The sequence below is a fragment of the Pan troglodytes genome, chromosome 21 (genome assembly GCF_028858775.2).
Source record: "Pan troglodytes isolate AG18354 chromosome 21, NHGRI_mPanTro3-v2.0_pri, whole genome shotgun sequence".
NCBI classification, from domain to species: Eukaryota; Metazoa; Chordata; class Mammalia; order Primates; family Hominidae; genus Pan; species Pan troglodytes.
This window is the reverse complement of record NC_072419.2, coordinates 35,518,428-35,533,998: the sequence shown is the minus strand read 5'-3', so window position 1 is coordinate 35,533,998 and position 15,571 is coordinate 35,518,428. Positions and strand designations below refer to the sequence as shown.

The following is a 15,571-nucleotide window of genomic DNA, read 5'->3' as shown; positions in this document are numbered from 1 at the left end:
GGAGATAGCGGTTGGGGTCAGAGTTAGGGGTTAGGAGTCAACGTTTAGCGTTAGGGGTTAAGAGACGTTAGGGGTTAGGTATTAGGGGTTAGGGTTGGGTTAGGGTGAGGGTGAGGGTTGTGGTTAGGGGTTAGGGGTTAGGGTTAAGGGTTAGGGTTAGGGGTTAGGGTTAGGGTCAGGGGTTAGGGGTCAGGGTTAGGGATCAGGGTCAGGGTCAGGGGTCCCACTCTGTGGGTTGTGTATTTACTCTGCTGACTGTTCCCTTTGCCATGCAAAAGCTCTTTAGTTTAATTAAGTCCCAGATATTTATCTTTGTTTTTATTGCATTTGCATTTGGGTCCTTGGTCATGAAATCCTTGCCTTTGCCAATGTCTAGAAGGGTTTATCCAGTGTTATCTTCTAGAATTTTTATAGTTCAGAAAATAGGTTTAAGTTCTTAATCCATCTTGAGTAGATTTTTGTATAAGGTGAGAGATGAGAATGCAGTTTTATTCCCCTACATGTGGCTCGCCAATTATCCCAACATCATGTGTTGAAAAGGGTGTCCTTTCCCCCATTTTATGTTTTTGTTTACTTTGTCGAAGACCAGTTGGCTGATTATACTTGGGCATATGTCTAAACAAAACACGTATAGATCTGTATGCAGAAAATCATGAAACACTAAAGCAAGAAATTAAAGAACACTTAAATGAACAGACTTGTTATATTAATGAACTGGAAAACTCAATGTGAGAAAGACAGATCTACTGATTTAACATAATGTCAATGAAAATACCAGCTGAATTTTTGGGTAGATATAAATAAGCTGATTCTAAAATGCATGGAAAGGCATGCATTCCATTTATATGGAAAGGCAAAGGAACCAGAATAGCTAAAAACAATTTTGGAAAAAAAGAATAAATTTGGAGGAATCAGACTATCCTAAGATTTACTATCAAGCTACAGTAAATATGACATCTTGGTACTGGTGAAGAGATACACACATAGATCAATTTAGCAGAACATAGTACAGAAATAAACCCAAACAAGTGGTGTTGGGATGGTTGGTCATTCATATGTAAAGAAATAAACCCCAACTTAACCATCGCATATTATTAAAAAGTTAACTCACAATGGATCACAGATTTAAGTGTAAAACCATAAAACGTCTAGAACAAGAGAAAATCTTCATGACCTGGGGCTAGGCAGACTTCTTAGACATGACATCAAAAGCACAATCCAAAAAAGATAACATCGATAAATCAGATGTCATTAAAATTAGAAATTTTGTTCTGCAAAAGACACTATTAAGAGAATGAAAAGACAAGCTACAGGCTGAGAAGAAATATTTGCAAATCACACATCCAAAAAAGGACTTATATCCAGAATATATAAATAGCTTTCAAAAATCAACAATAGGAAAAATATAACCCATTGTAAAACTGGGCAAAGCATGCATACAGACACTTCCGCAAAGAAGATATAAGGATGGCAAAGAAACAACAACAAAAAAGTAATATCTGCTGAACACCATTAGCCATTAGGGAAATGTAAATTAAACTCACAATGCTTAGAATGGCTACAATAAAAAAATAAGGAAAATACTAAGTGCTGATGAAGATGTAAATAAACTGGAAATTTCTACATCATTAGTGAGAATGCAAAATGGCACAGATACTACAATTTGACAGTTTCTTATAAAGTTAAACATGCATTTCCCATATGACCCAGTAAACATACTCCTGGCTTCGTATGCTACAGAAATAAGCACAAAAAAACTATACATGAATGTTTATATCAGCTCTATTGATAAATGCCAAAAAGTGGGGGAAAAAGTCTATCAACCAGTGAATAGATGAACTGTGATATATCCATAAAGTGGATACTTCCGTTAACCAGAAGTAAAAGAAATGAAGTATTGATACGTATAACAACTTGGGTGAATGTCAAGAGCAATTTGCTGAGTAAAAGAATCCGGTCTCAAATGTTACATATAGCATCAGTCCATTTATATGACATTCTCAAAAAGACAAAGCTGTAGAGTTTTAGTGCTTATGGTAGTTGCCAGTGGTTACAGGTATGGTGAGGGGTAATTATGAGGGAAGACATGAGCAGAGTTTTTGGGGTGATGGAAATGTTCTTTTTCTGACTACGGTAGTCATTACACAAACTATGCCTGTGTTGTAATAGAATTGTACACCAAAAATAACAAAATAGTCAATTTTACTGTAGAAACATTTCTTAAAAACCTGTTTTAAAAACCTGGAAACACAATCTCAGTTATAAGGCATGGTCTATAAATGTTGTTATCATTTCTAACAATTTGTTTCCAGGGATTTTTTTTTTAGATTATCGAAACATAACCAATCATTGCTCTTCAACTCTTCAATACTCTGAAATAGTTGGTGGATTATATAGCCTACCAATATTAAGTGAGATTAAGGAATATATCCAGGGGTTATTTCTATTCTATTTTGATACCTAATTCCAATTCTACACTGCAAATCCTTGATGCCAGCTGTCTGTTGAGTAGCTACTCTAACCATAAACACTTAACAACTTTGTACGATGTCCTGGACACATAGAGAAAAATATGACATGGTCCCAGAAATAGAAGAACTTTCAGTGTATGGACTTAGATAAAGAGAAATAAGAAACAAAGAGCTATAAGACTAAGGCAAGGCAAACTCTATACTGGAACACAAAATTCAGCACCATTCTTCTCCAAGGTACAACTCTCTTGCGTCCCCTAGCGTCCTCAAGTAAGGACCATTCTGTAAGCTGCAACGAATGAAAACCTTAGAGTAGCTGCTGGCATTTCCCTTTCACGGTCTTGGATATAAGCAATTTATGATCATCAATGTTTGACAATTATGACAATCAATCAAACAATATTATACTAAGTCGATGTTAGAGATTTGGTTTAAAATACTGAAACCAAAAAAAAAGGGGCATGGAGTTGATCCGAGACAGGCAAATGTTAACAAAGGTTGAAGCTGGGTGATGCTTCCACAGAATTATTTTAGTCATATTACATTTGGCTATGCTTATAAATTTCCATAGTAAAAACTTAAGGGAAAAATAAAAGCTATGAAGTCTATTTGGTTAAACATGGGTAAAAATCCAAAAAGAAGTCTACTGGAAGAGGAAAACATTGAATTAATATTGTTATTGTTATATCTTGTGGTTAGCATAATTAATTTTTTTCTTTTACTCTTTCTATACTTTCTTAATCTTTTACAATATGCAATCATTTATATAATCAGAATATGAACGTAAATATTTCAAATAAAATTAAATTACAGATAACTAAAAAAAATAAAAAATTCAAAGCTCATTAACCTCGCTTTTACGGTCCTCTAGAAAAATCCAAACATGTCTTCTGAAGCTGACACTAAACACATCAAGAACTAAGGCAATGGATGGAAACTATCTGAATTCAAATCTCGGCTCAGGCTCTTACCACCTGGGTGACCTAAAGATAAACCACCTATGCTGTGTGTCTCTATGCTTTTCTTTAAGATGGGAATGGTGGCACCCAACCCAGCCTCAAAGGGCTCTTGTGAGGATTAAATATGTTGATTCATATCAAACTCTTAGAATGATCAGCACTCAATGTTTAAATACTATCTTTATTATTCATGCCCAAGTTCTCCCTCATCCGTTTCTGCATTTATTGAACAAATATCAGGGCATCTTCGAGCAGAATTTGCCAATGAATGAAGGAAATATCGTCTCCCCTGGGAAGAAAGGATGATAAGTACTACTCAAGTGAGACTCCGCTGCCAAGTGCCAAAGGGTTATTCCCTCCTTCTCCCTGCAGCCTTTTTCAAGAAGTCAAGGCTAAAGAAGGAAAGGAGGATGGGAGAAATCAGAACTCCTGCATGAATTACAGTGGACTGCCCAGACAGCCCGGAGTGATCCTCTCCTAAAGAAAAATCTCTCAGTGATCAGAAAAGGGCCAGGGATACTCTGCAGCTGGAGCTCTGACCCCATCCTGGGCTCACAGAAGCTTTCAGGGAACTGAGTCCTTCTCAGAAAATTAAAAAGTGCTAATAACAAGAGACCCATCTTCTACCACCTGTCAGGCTCTGTTCCAAGCCTTTTTATTTAACTCTCAAAAGAACTCCATTAGATAGATACTAGTACCATTTTAAAGAAAAAGAAACATAGGCAGAGAGATTAAGATACTCGCCTTTTATTATACTGCTAGGAAATGGCAGAGCTGGCTGATGGTCAGGGGAAAGGGCTGGGGGAGTACAGAACCCAGGAGATTCCCCAGTCCCTGCGATGTAGGATCCCGGACCCCCTGCGCTAAGTGGAGATGCGCCAGCTGCCCCACACTGGAGAAGGCTCAAAGAAAACAAATCCCACCCTTCGCCGCAGGTGGATTCTCCTCCCCTAGGGCTACTGTCCAGTTGCTACTGGCCTCCCGCAAAACGAACATCAGTATAGACGGAAGGAGCAGGACGCAGGGCGGGGAGGGTCACCTTTCTGGGAGGAAAGAAGGCCGCGACCTAGCGTACCTTGGGCGGAAGTGGCTCTCCCTACGGAGACCTCCTGGACTACGCTTCCCAGAATTCTCGACGGGATCAGGGAGACGGCCTCAGCCTCCTAGAGCGGAAGTTACACGACTACACGGGGCTCCCAAACTACACTTCCCAGAATTCCTAGAAAAACTCTCCACTCTCTGCCTGCCTAGGACGCAAGTGCAGGGTGCCAAGCGGAGAGCCTGGATCATATTTCACATGTGCCTGTCCCAGAGGAATTCCTTAACTCTCCCTTCCTGGAACCGAAATGCTTCCAAAGACAGAGAGCTCCTATATATATTTCTCTGTTTTCCCCAGAGGACCGTGCATGAAAGGCGCCTTTCCTGGCGCGTGTGTCTCTGACCCTGTGGATCTTCTGGACAATTCCCGGAATTTCTTGCAGGGCAGCACTTCCCCTTAAGTCGTCTCTTTCTCGTTTGGATAGTCAGTATTTGTATAGTCACTATTCTCTTTTGGTTAGCCGTCTAATTTTATACTGCTAGTCAAGCTCTACTCCCTTCCCCCTAGAGTTTGAATTTATTTTTCTTCAAACGCTACACAAACCCAAATAAACTCAACCAAAGCGGACTTTACCTACCTTCCTACCTACCTACCAAGAAAATATCCCACAAAGGAGAGAACGGAGAAGCTTGCAATACAGGAAGAAAAAAAAAGAATTACAGAATGGAAGGGATGTGTGCGCTAAAAATGCAGGTACTTAAAGGAAATTGGGCTGATTTGTACTGGACACCGAATTTGAGGAATACAGGATCTCAATCTTTCTTTGACTGGATTACTTTTTTATTCCATTTTGGTGTGGACGCGTCTGAAACTGATAGTGCTGCTGCTACCTACCATAATGTGTTTGTTGCAAGATCCACAAGAACGTGGATGCCAAGAATCCACAAAAAAAAAAAAACAGATGCGACCGTTGATGAGGCCATAAGCAGAAACAGTAAGTGGTTCCCACGTTTCCTCTGCTTTAACTACTGATGATGAAATGCAAGTCATAAGGCAAATAGAAGGGCTGTACTGATACAGACAAAATGTTATTATTATGGGAAGGGATAAGTTCCTTGTAAAACCTTGAAATTTTTTTCTTCTTTGAGAAAAATCTATCACCTATTTTCACCCTGCTCTTGATATAGCAAATATTGTAAGTTGTCTTATGGAGGATGACTCAGGGAGGACGGTGAATGGGTTGACTCAATCCAGAAAAGGAAGAGGAAAATAAAAAGACATAACGACCAATCTGTGAAAACGCTCAGTGGCTTAAAAGACACTATTAAGAGAGGAGACTATTTGATTCTTTATTTAACTCTTTTCCAAGGAAATGTTTTTGAAAATCCATACGATTTACATATTAAAGAGGATCAATCTGATAATAGGTGATTTTTTTTTGAAAAAATGAAAATTTAAAAATAAAAGGGACAGAATAATACTTTGTATACTTCCACTTCTAGTAATAATAAAATGAGTGATTTGGAACAAACATGTAGCAGAGGAAAGGTGAGCAAACTTTTTAAATGTCAAAAGACATCAAAAGACAAGATAATGGAGAAATGGTGGGCCAAAATTCAGAAACAGTTGGGAGAGTCATGCATTTGGGGCTACTTTTCTCCTGGGGATGATGGTCTAGTCTAGGATCTGAAAAGCCTAGAATCTCTGCAGCACTTTTGACACCTATATGAAGCTGAGGGAAAGAAAGATTCTAGCAAAAATTAAAATGCACATCTTTTCAAGCGCACATAAGATTTGTACAAATGAGTAAAATGATATGGGATTTCAAAATACTGAAATACTATGTTTTCGAATACAGTGAAATTTGGCTAGAAATCAATAAAAATACAACTAAATGATTCATGTGTGCATTTAATAAATATTGTCTCATCTCCAAACCCACCATTCTTCACTCTGCTTTATGGGGCTGGAATGGGGGAGTCTGCAGCCAATCTTTCCCGACCTCCACACCCCCAATCTGGTTCTGTGTTCGGCAACTATTAGCGGAAGAGTATAGGGGTGGTGGGGGCAGGGAGATATACTGTATCCTGTGCCTGCCAGCCAGCAGTACTTTTTCTTGTAGCAACTGCCTAATTTTCAGTTTTTCTAACACTTGAATACCTATTTCATCATGGCTCTTTATACACATTATTAAACAACTTCCCAAAGACTGATCCTTAGATGTCTAAGTGCTAAAATTGCAGGGCCCTGTTTCTGAGCTCAGAGACAGCAGAGCCAGCTGAATACTGGCCTCTCCTTAGAGGTCTGAGTTTCAGGTGAGCATGACCTTCCTCCAGGCTTCTAAGTTTTAGTAATTCCTGTCTCTTCACTTTGTTTCCTCAGACCTCAGGTGGTTGCTGCTTGCTGCAGTTGCTACTTCCTGCAGTTGCTACTTCCATCATATATTAGAGTTTTTTTTTTTTTTTTTTTTTTTTTTTTGAACAGAGTCTCGCTCAGTTCCCCGGGCTGAAGTGCAGTAGTGCCATCTCGGCTCACTGGAACCCCTGCGTCTCGGCTCCAAGCAATTCTCCTGCCTCAGCCTCCCAAGTAGCTGGGATTACAGGCATGCACCACCACTCCCAGCTAATTTTTGTGTTATCAGTAGAGATGGGGTTTCACCATGTTGGCCAGGCTGGTCTTGAACTCCTGACCTCGTGATCCACCCACCTCAGCCTCCCAAAGTGCTGGGATTACAGGCGTGAGCCACAGCATCTGGCCCAGAGTTCTTTTTCTGCTCTTTCAGAAATCTAGCTACCAACTCTACAATATGCTAATTTTTCTTTTCAAATAATTGGTAAGGTTTCTATCTTCTAGGTGGACCCTAAATTATAAACTTGTTTGGAAATTAATCAAACCACTTTTAAGTAATCCATAGATAAAAGAGTATGGCATTGAAATCTGGTGTCATCAGTGAATTCCACCAAATATTTAAAGAAGAAACCATGTTCATCTCAAAATTATTCCTCAGAATAACAAAATAGGAAACACTTTCCAACTAACTTTATGAGGCCACTATAATAACACTGACAAAATTTGTGAGAGGCTTCATTAGAATAGAAAATGACAGGTCTGGCCGGGCACGGTGGCTCATGCCTGTAATCCCAGCACTTTGGGGGGGCTAAGGCGAGCAGATCATGAGATCAGGAGATCATGAGATCGGGAGATCCAGACCATTCTGGCAAACACTAACACAGTGAAACCCCGTTTCTACTAAAAAAAAAAAAAAAAAAAAAAAAAAGCCAGGTATGGAGGCACGCGCCTGTATTCCCAGCTACTTGGGAGGCTGAGGCAAGAGAATCACTTGAACCTGGGAGGTGGAGATTGCAGTGAGCTGAGATCATGCCACTGCACTCCAGCCTGGGTGACAGAGTGAGACTCCATCTCAAGAAAAAAAAAAAAAAAAGAAAGAAAAGAAAAAAGAAAGAAAAAGAAAATGACAGGTCTATCTCATCATAAATATACTTTCAAAAATCCTAAACAAAATGTTGCCAATCATATATAAAAGGGCAACACATCATGACCTAGGTATCAGAAACAGAAAAAAAAATTTGATTAATCACCCATTTGTCATAAGAAAATTTAGGCAACTAAGCCATAGTAAAGATCTACAAAAATGGCAACAAATACCAAAAGGAATAGTGAAATATTGAAAACATTTCCTCTACGATGAGGAACAAAATAATGATGTCCACTCCAACCATTTCTACTAAATACCACATTTGCTCCTTTATCCTGCAATCTTGCCAACTAATCTAATTAATTTTAATATTTTATGTGTGGATCTTTTGAATTTTATATGCATGCTCATGTTGACTTCAGATCTGCAACAAATGTGGCACTGCAGCACCACGGGAACAGGGCAAATATTCAACACATGTTGCTGTTAAATTGAATATTGTGAAATAAAACTGAAATTGACCTATACATCCCACTACATGCAACAATCTAAGGCTGGTGGATTGTAGAGCCCAATTTGAAAAGCATTTCTTATGACACTTAAATCTACTCAGTGTATAAACCCATAAGAAATGTGTACCAAAATACACATATGAGAATGTTCATAGCAGGATCATTCATCACAATGACATGCTGAGAATACTTCAGATGTCTATTGATGATAATATGGATAAATATTTTTTGTTATTTACACAAGGTAAGAGCAAGGACATTGAACAAACTTTAGCTGTACATGCAATACCATGATGACTCCCATAAATATGTTGAGCAAAATAACTAGACAAACCCAGTAGATGCAGCGTGATTCCACTTGTTCATTAGACATGCAAAATTCATCAGTAGGATGACTTTGGACAATTAAATAGTAAAAATACAAAGAAAAGCAAGGGAACCTTAAAACTTAGGGTAGCGGTTTCTTTTCCTGGGGAAGAAAGCATCATGATGCTGTGAGAGTGGGGTGTTTGCAATTCTACCATGCTCCATTTTTGGTTGTGAGTGGTGATTATACAGCTGTTCATTTTATGTTCATACTTTCACATGTATATTTATGATTTGGACACTTTTCTGAATGTAAGTGATATTTCAATCTGTAAAAATCAATGATATATGACCAACAAACTATGGTACATCAATACAATAGAGTATTATTCAGCCATAAAAAGAAATGAGATATGAAGTTATGAAAACACATAGAATAACCTTAAATTCATATTGTTAATGGAAAGAAGCCAGTCTGTCAAAGCTACATACTGTAATTCAACTATATGATAATCTGGAAAAGGCAAAACTAAAGGTCAGTAAAGTGATCAGTGGTTGTTAGAGGTTCAGAGAGATTAATTGGTAGAGTACAGGGTATTTTTAAGCAGTGACACTATTCTGTATGATATGGTATGGTGGATATAGGATGTTATGCTTTGTCAAAACCCATGGAATGTACAACACAAAGAGTAAGCCCTAATGTCAACCACAGACTTTAGTTAATAATAATGTGTCGATATTGGTTCATTAGTTGTAACAAATATGCCACACACATGCAAGATGCAAACAATAGGAGAAACTGGGCAGGGGAAAGGAGAGCATATGGGAAATATTAATACTTTTTCTGCAATTTTTCTGTAACCCTAAAACTGCTCTTAAAATAAAGTCTTTTTTAAAAAATCAATGATATGTTTCAAAGGAAACTGAATATATGGCATAGAACTTTTTTCAGAACTTAGAGGGAAGGGCTAAAAATAATGAGAAACTCTATAATGAATATGAACATATTGATCAGGTGTATCTTATAAGCTAATGAGAAAAAATGAGGATTAGAGAAGGAAGCAGATTGTAATAAATAAATCATTAAGAGAGAATAAACAATTTATCCAAATGGGCAAAATCACATATTGGAAGGAGGAGAAGAAGATGGAGGAGAAGTGGGTGGAAGGCCAGGGTGTGTAGGAGGAGAAGTAGGAGAGGAAGAGTAAGAGAAAAAGGAGGAAAAGACTCCTAGAGATGCACTTGTAGACATTGAAAATATTTTTTAATGGCAAGGCTGAAGACTAAAGAATTGAGTCAATTTCAAAGGAATGAAAAAATAAGCTTTTCATTTTAATTATTGTCTGCAATATTAAAAGTAGTAATAAAATATAAAAATAATCTATGGGGTTTTGAGATGAAAAGATTGATCCTTCTATGGTCAGAGAATGTTTTGTTCATGTGCACTATTCTTGGCATACAAGATTCAGTTGTGAATCACTTCTAAATTCTTTCTGGAAAATATTCTTGAAGACATATTACAGACCTTTGGCAACAACACAGATAAAGCTTCCACAGACCGTCTTCCTAGTTTATTTACATAGAAATACTGAATAAAATGTGAACATAAAATATCATTTATTTGAATAGGGGAATGTTTGAGGGCATACATATTAAAAATAGAAAGAAAAAAACAAACATATTATTTATTTGTTCCATTATATCCCCCACTACCCACTCTCATTTTCTCCCCTGTAGCATCAGTAGCCAGGTCGATCTGTTTAATGTGTGCCTGTTGCTGGTATGTCTTTTTGGCAAATGTATGGAATTTCAGATGCATATATATATATATCTTGTGTTATAAAACTCTGTTAAAATTTTTCACTCAAAACTAGGTTTTTCTCAATATTTTACTAAAAAAATTTTTTTTGAGACAGGGTCTTACCTTGTCACCTAGGCTAGAGTGCAGTGGCATGATCACAGTTCACTGCAGCCTTGACCACCTGGGCTGAAGCCATCTTCCCACCTCAGCCTCCAAAGTAGGTGGGACTATAGGTGTGCCCAACCACACCTGGCTATTTTTTTTTTTTTTTTTTGCTAAGATCGGGTCCCACTATGTTGCCCAGGCTGGTCTCAAACTCCTGGCTTCAAGTGATCCTCCCACCTTGGCCTCCCAAAGTGCTGGCATTATAGGCAGGAGCCACTGTGCCTAGCTCTGAAATTTTATACCATAAAGAAGAGTTGGAAGAATTATACAGTAGTCACCCATATATTCTCAGCTTAGATTCTAAAATTAGCAACATTTACGTCTTAGTCATCCATCTAGCTATCTTACTTATTACTTATCCATCAGAACATTAGCATTACCCGACAGATTCCCCCATGACACTTACCAGTCAATCTCTAACCCCTTCCCCCAGTGGCAACCACTGTTCCACTTTTTCACCATAAATTTTACTAATTTTAGAATATGAAATATATGGAACCATACAGTAAGAACTCTTCTGCATTACAATTCTCTGAATATAGTGTTTTTCAGATCCATCCATGTTGATGCACATATCAGTCATTTGATCCTTTTTATTACTGAGTGATGTTCTATTGCATGAATATATGTCTTTGGAAACTTGCTTACATTTTAATTGTCTAAATATTTTTATGAATAAAGATCCTGCAGCATACTTATAAAAGTATTTTTGTGGTCATATGCTTTCTTTTCTCTGGAATAAATATCTATGATTAGAATTGCTTGGCGTGTTTAACTGCTTAAGAAAACACCAGATCATCTCCCAAAAGATTAATTTTACACTGTCTCCCAAAATATATGCAATTTCTGATTGTTTTGAATCCTAATAAACATTTGCTGTTATTAATATTTCTTTTTTGAGACGGAGTTTCACTCTTGTCATGCAGGCTGGAGTGCAGTGGCATGATCTTGGCTCACTGCAACCTCTGCCTCCTGGGTTCAAGCGATCCTCCTGCCTCAGCCTCCTGAGTAGCTGGGATTACAGGCACCTGCCACCATGCCTGGCTAATTTTTGTATTTTTAGTAGAGATGGGGTTTCTCCATGTTGGCCAGGCTGGTCTCGAACTCCTGACCTTGGATGATCCACCCACCTCGGCCTCCCAAAGTACTGGGATTACAGGTGTGAGCCACCACGGCTGGCCTGCTATCACTATTTTTAATATCTGCCATTCTGGTGGTTGTGTAGTTGTATCTCTGCAGTTTTCATTTGCTTTTTCCTGATGACCAATAATGTCACACTTCTTCACAGGCTATATTAACAATTTGTATGTCTTCCTTTGTAAAGTAACTGTTCAAATTTTGCCCGTTATAATTGAGATGTTGGGCTCTTTAATATTGAATTGTACAAGTCTTTATACATTCTGGGTGTCAGTCAGTCTGAAATTTGGGCAGAGTTTAATGTAGAATAAGGGGCAATTCTTTGCTTGATATCTTTTTCCCAGGATTTCTTCCCTCACTTTCCAGGTCCTGTGGTCACTTCAGTCTCTGTCATCTAGGTCTTCATGCCAGTGGATACTACAGAAGCATCCACAGATTCAATGAAACAGGGATCAAAAATATTCAGAAAAAAATACAAATTAACAACACAACAATAAAAATAACACAAATAAAAAATGCAATATAGTATGACAACTATTTACAGGGCATTTTTATTGTGTAGGGCTAGAAATAATTTGAAGTATGCAGGGTGATATGAAAAGGTTACATGAGAATATTATGGCCATTTTACATAACAGACTTGAGCATCCACGGATTTTGATTTCCATAAGGGTCCCTGAACCAATTCCCCACCGATACCAAGGGACTACTGTATTCAGGATTTTTTCACTTAGTTCATGAAGGATATTCATCTGTAGTTTTCTTTCCTTGTAATTTCTTTGTCTTGTTTGGTATTATCGATTAACGCTGGCCTCATGAGACAAGCTGGGGGTGGGTGGGTGTTCCCTTCTCTTTTTGTTTCTGGGTTTATTTAAAATTCACATCTTTACTCTTTAAATGTTTAGTAGAATCCACCAATGAATTCATCTCAATATTGGTTTTTTTATTGTTGTTGGAAGGCTTTATCTATTAAATCAGTTTTGAAATATATATCAGGCCAGGCAAGTTCAGTGTCTCAAGCCTGTAATCCCAGCACTTTGGGAGGCCAAGGTGGGCAGAGCGCTTGAGCCCAGGAGTTCAAGACCAGCCCAGGCAACATGGTAAAAATCCATCTCTACAAAAGATAGAAAAAATTAACTGTGCATATATATATATGTGTGTGTGTGTGTAAAAATTGTATGTATGCACACACATACATACACGCAAGTATCTAGGTTATCCATTCTTTCTGAGTGAGCTTTGGTAGTTTGTGCCTTTCAAGCAATATTCCATGTCATGTAAATTGATGAATTTATGGACAAAGAGTTGTTTGTAATGTTCCCTTATAATCCTTTTAGTATCTGCAAAATTTGTAATAATGTTCCCTCCCTCCTGATTTTTGTTTTCTTCTTTTTCCCTGTGGGTGAGTCAGTTGAAAGGTTTATAAACTATATTGATCTTCTCAAAGAATAAGGTTATGATTTTGTTGATTTTTAAAGATTGTTTTTCTGTTTCCAATTTCATTGACTTATGTAGCTGCCACAAAACTTCACTCTATCCTCTCCAGGACCCAGCTGGGCTCAAGAATTAAATTAGCATAACACAGATTAACAGAACAGCAGGCAAATTTATTTAATACAAGTCTTACATGTGACCAGAGCCTTCATTACAAAATGAAGCTCCAAAGAAAAAGTCAGTTATGTATACACTGTAGTGAACAAAGAATAGTAAGTTGTTAAGAAGCAATTGGGCCAGGCCTGGTGGCTCACGCTTGTAATCCTAGCACTTTGGGAGACAGAAGCAGGAGGATAGCCTGTAGCCAGGAGTTTGAGACCATCCTGGTCAATGCAGTAAGACCGTGTCTCTACAAAATAAAAATAAATTAAATTTTTTTAAAAAAAGAAGCAACTAAATCATGCAGACAGGCTTGAAAGATGTTATTTTGAGGTGGTCTGTACAGAATTCTTTTGGGCTTGACTTCTCATTTTGAGGAAAAGTATATTGCTCCTTTTTTTCCAGTATAAAGAGTGGATCTTCTTTCCTCCTTCCCACCCTCCCTCCTTCCTTCCTACCTTTTCCCACAGATGTGCTAGCAGAATGTGCTAATTAGTAAATATCTTCTGCCCTGAGAAGAGAGATGACACAGCAAGAAGAAGGATGCTAAGTCATACTCAGTTAAGATTCTGCTGCTAGGAGCCAAAGCGTCATTCTTTCCTCATTCCTGTGACCATCTGAGAGAAACCAGAACTATGTCTCCCTCCTGCACGAATCAGAGGACATCCCCATACAATAGCCTGGAGTGATTCCCGCCCCACCCCCCACCCCCATCCCCACACCCCCACCCCCACTTTTTTAAAAAGGGAATCCAGGAATCGTCCTGCTTCCTGTAAGGATCAGAAAGAAGGGGCAAAATAGCACTGCAGGTGGAACTCTGATCCCTTCCCAGGCTCACAGAAGCTTTCAGGTAACTGGGGCTTCTCGGGAAATTAAAAGAAAATTAATAAAATGAACCAGACTTACCGCCTTTTACTTGTGACTATCTCATTTAATTCTCCACTGAACTGCATCGCTTTGGTACTTCTATTCCCCTCATGTTACGTAAAAGGAATGCGAGGCACATACAGTTTGAATTACTTCCCAATTTCACACCCCTAGAAGGTGGCAGAACTGCCTGGTCAGTCCTGGAGTAGGAACAGAGCGCACAAAATACAAGAGATTCTCAACCCGCCAAGACCAAATTCTGCAAACTCGACCAAGGGTCACTCACCTGGGGCCCAACCCCATCTTCCACTGCTAGCCACGGATGCTCTTCTTGAAGACAAGGAGGGCCACCGCCAGGCTAAACGAAACATTGCTGTCTCAGGCCTCACTCAACTTCCTGAAACGAATGATGACCTCACTTTCATGGAGCAGAAGTGACTGTACTTACCCACAATTCCTGGATTATAACCCCAGAATCCCCAATGAGATAATCGTCACAGCCACGCCCTCCTGTAGCAGAAGCCTGGCCGCCTACACAGAGCTCCAAGGTTACTGCTCCCAGAATCCTTGCAAAGAATTGGCAATGTCGTTGCCTTTCTCTGGCGGAGGGCTGGCTACTACCGTTTGAATTTGGACTGTATGTCACACAATTCTAGAGCAGAATGCAAACTCAGCACTGTCTTCTTTGAACCAAAATGTCACCAAAAACAGGATTCTAATTTATACTTAATATTTCCCCCAGAAGCCCAATCATTAAAGCCACCTTTCCTGGAACAGAAGTGTTTTTGACGCCGTGAATCCTTTGGACCAGTTTCCAGAATCCTCTTCAGGTAGCGCTTCTCACCAGCGTTTCCCTTTTTATTTTGGATAACTAGGTTCAGTCCGAATCATTCTATCTCACTGGTCAAGCTCAGCCTTCTTTTTCCTTATTCTCATTTTTTTCTTTCACATGTGACAAAACAAGTGTATTTGAACGCCACTCCCACCCTGTCCCCCACCCAATTCCCTTTAGTAGAGAACACAGTTTGAAATGAAAAGGAGGCATAAATTATAAAGGGGAAGATATGTGTGAGCTAAAAATGCAGAACTTAGAAACGGGGCACGAATGTAAGGAACACAAGATCTCAAACCTACTTTGACTGGATTTTCTACTTTAATCCATGTGTGTTGGATGCATCTAGAACTCTTGGCGGTGTTATCAGATATAAGCTATTCATTCCATGATACAAGAACCCACAAGAAGGTCATGCAAAGTTCATTAAAGTATAAAGCAGAAGCAGCAAAA

The 15,571-nt window shown here is 38.7% G+C and overlaps 2 long non-coding RNA genes across 2 annotated transcripts; one reads left to right on the top strand and one right to left on the bottom strand.

Annotated features, from left to right (window-relative positions):
- Positions 1–206: 206 nt before the first annotated feature.
- LOC134809204 (uncharacterized) lies at positions 207–15,571 on the top strand. The gene is made up of 2 exons (XR_010154321.1): positions 207–5,463; positions 13,890–15,571. It is a non-coding gene; the product is annotated as an uncharacterized LOC134809204 (long non-coding RNA).
- On the bottom strand, positions 11,875–14,680 carry LOC134809205 (uncharacterized). Its single transcript, XR_010154322.1, has 3 exons — positions 14,573–14,680; positions 14,326–14,486; positions 11,875–13,669 (listed from the first exon to the last, which is right to left on the bottom strand). It is a non-coding gene; the product is annotated as an uncharacterized LOC134809205 (long non-coding RNA).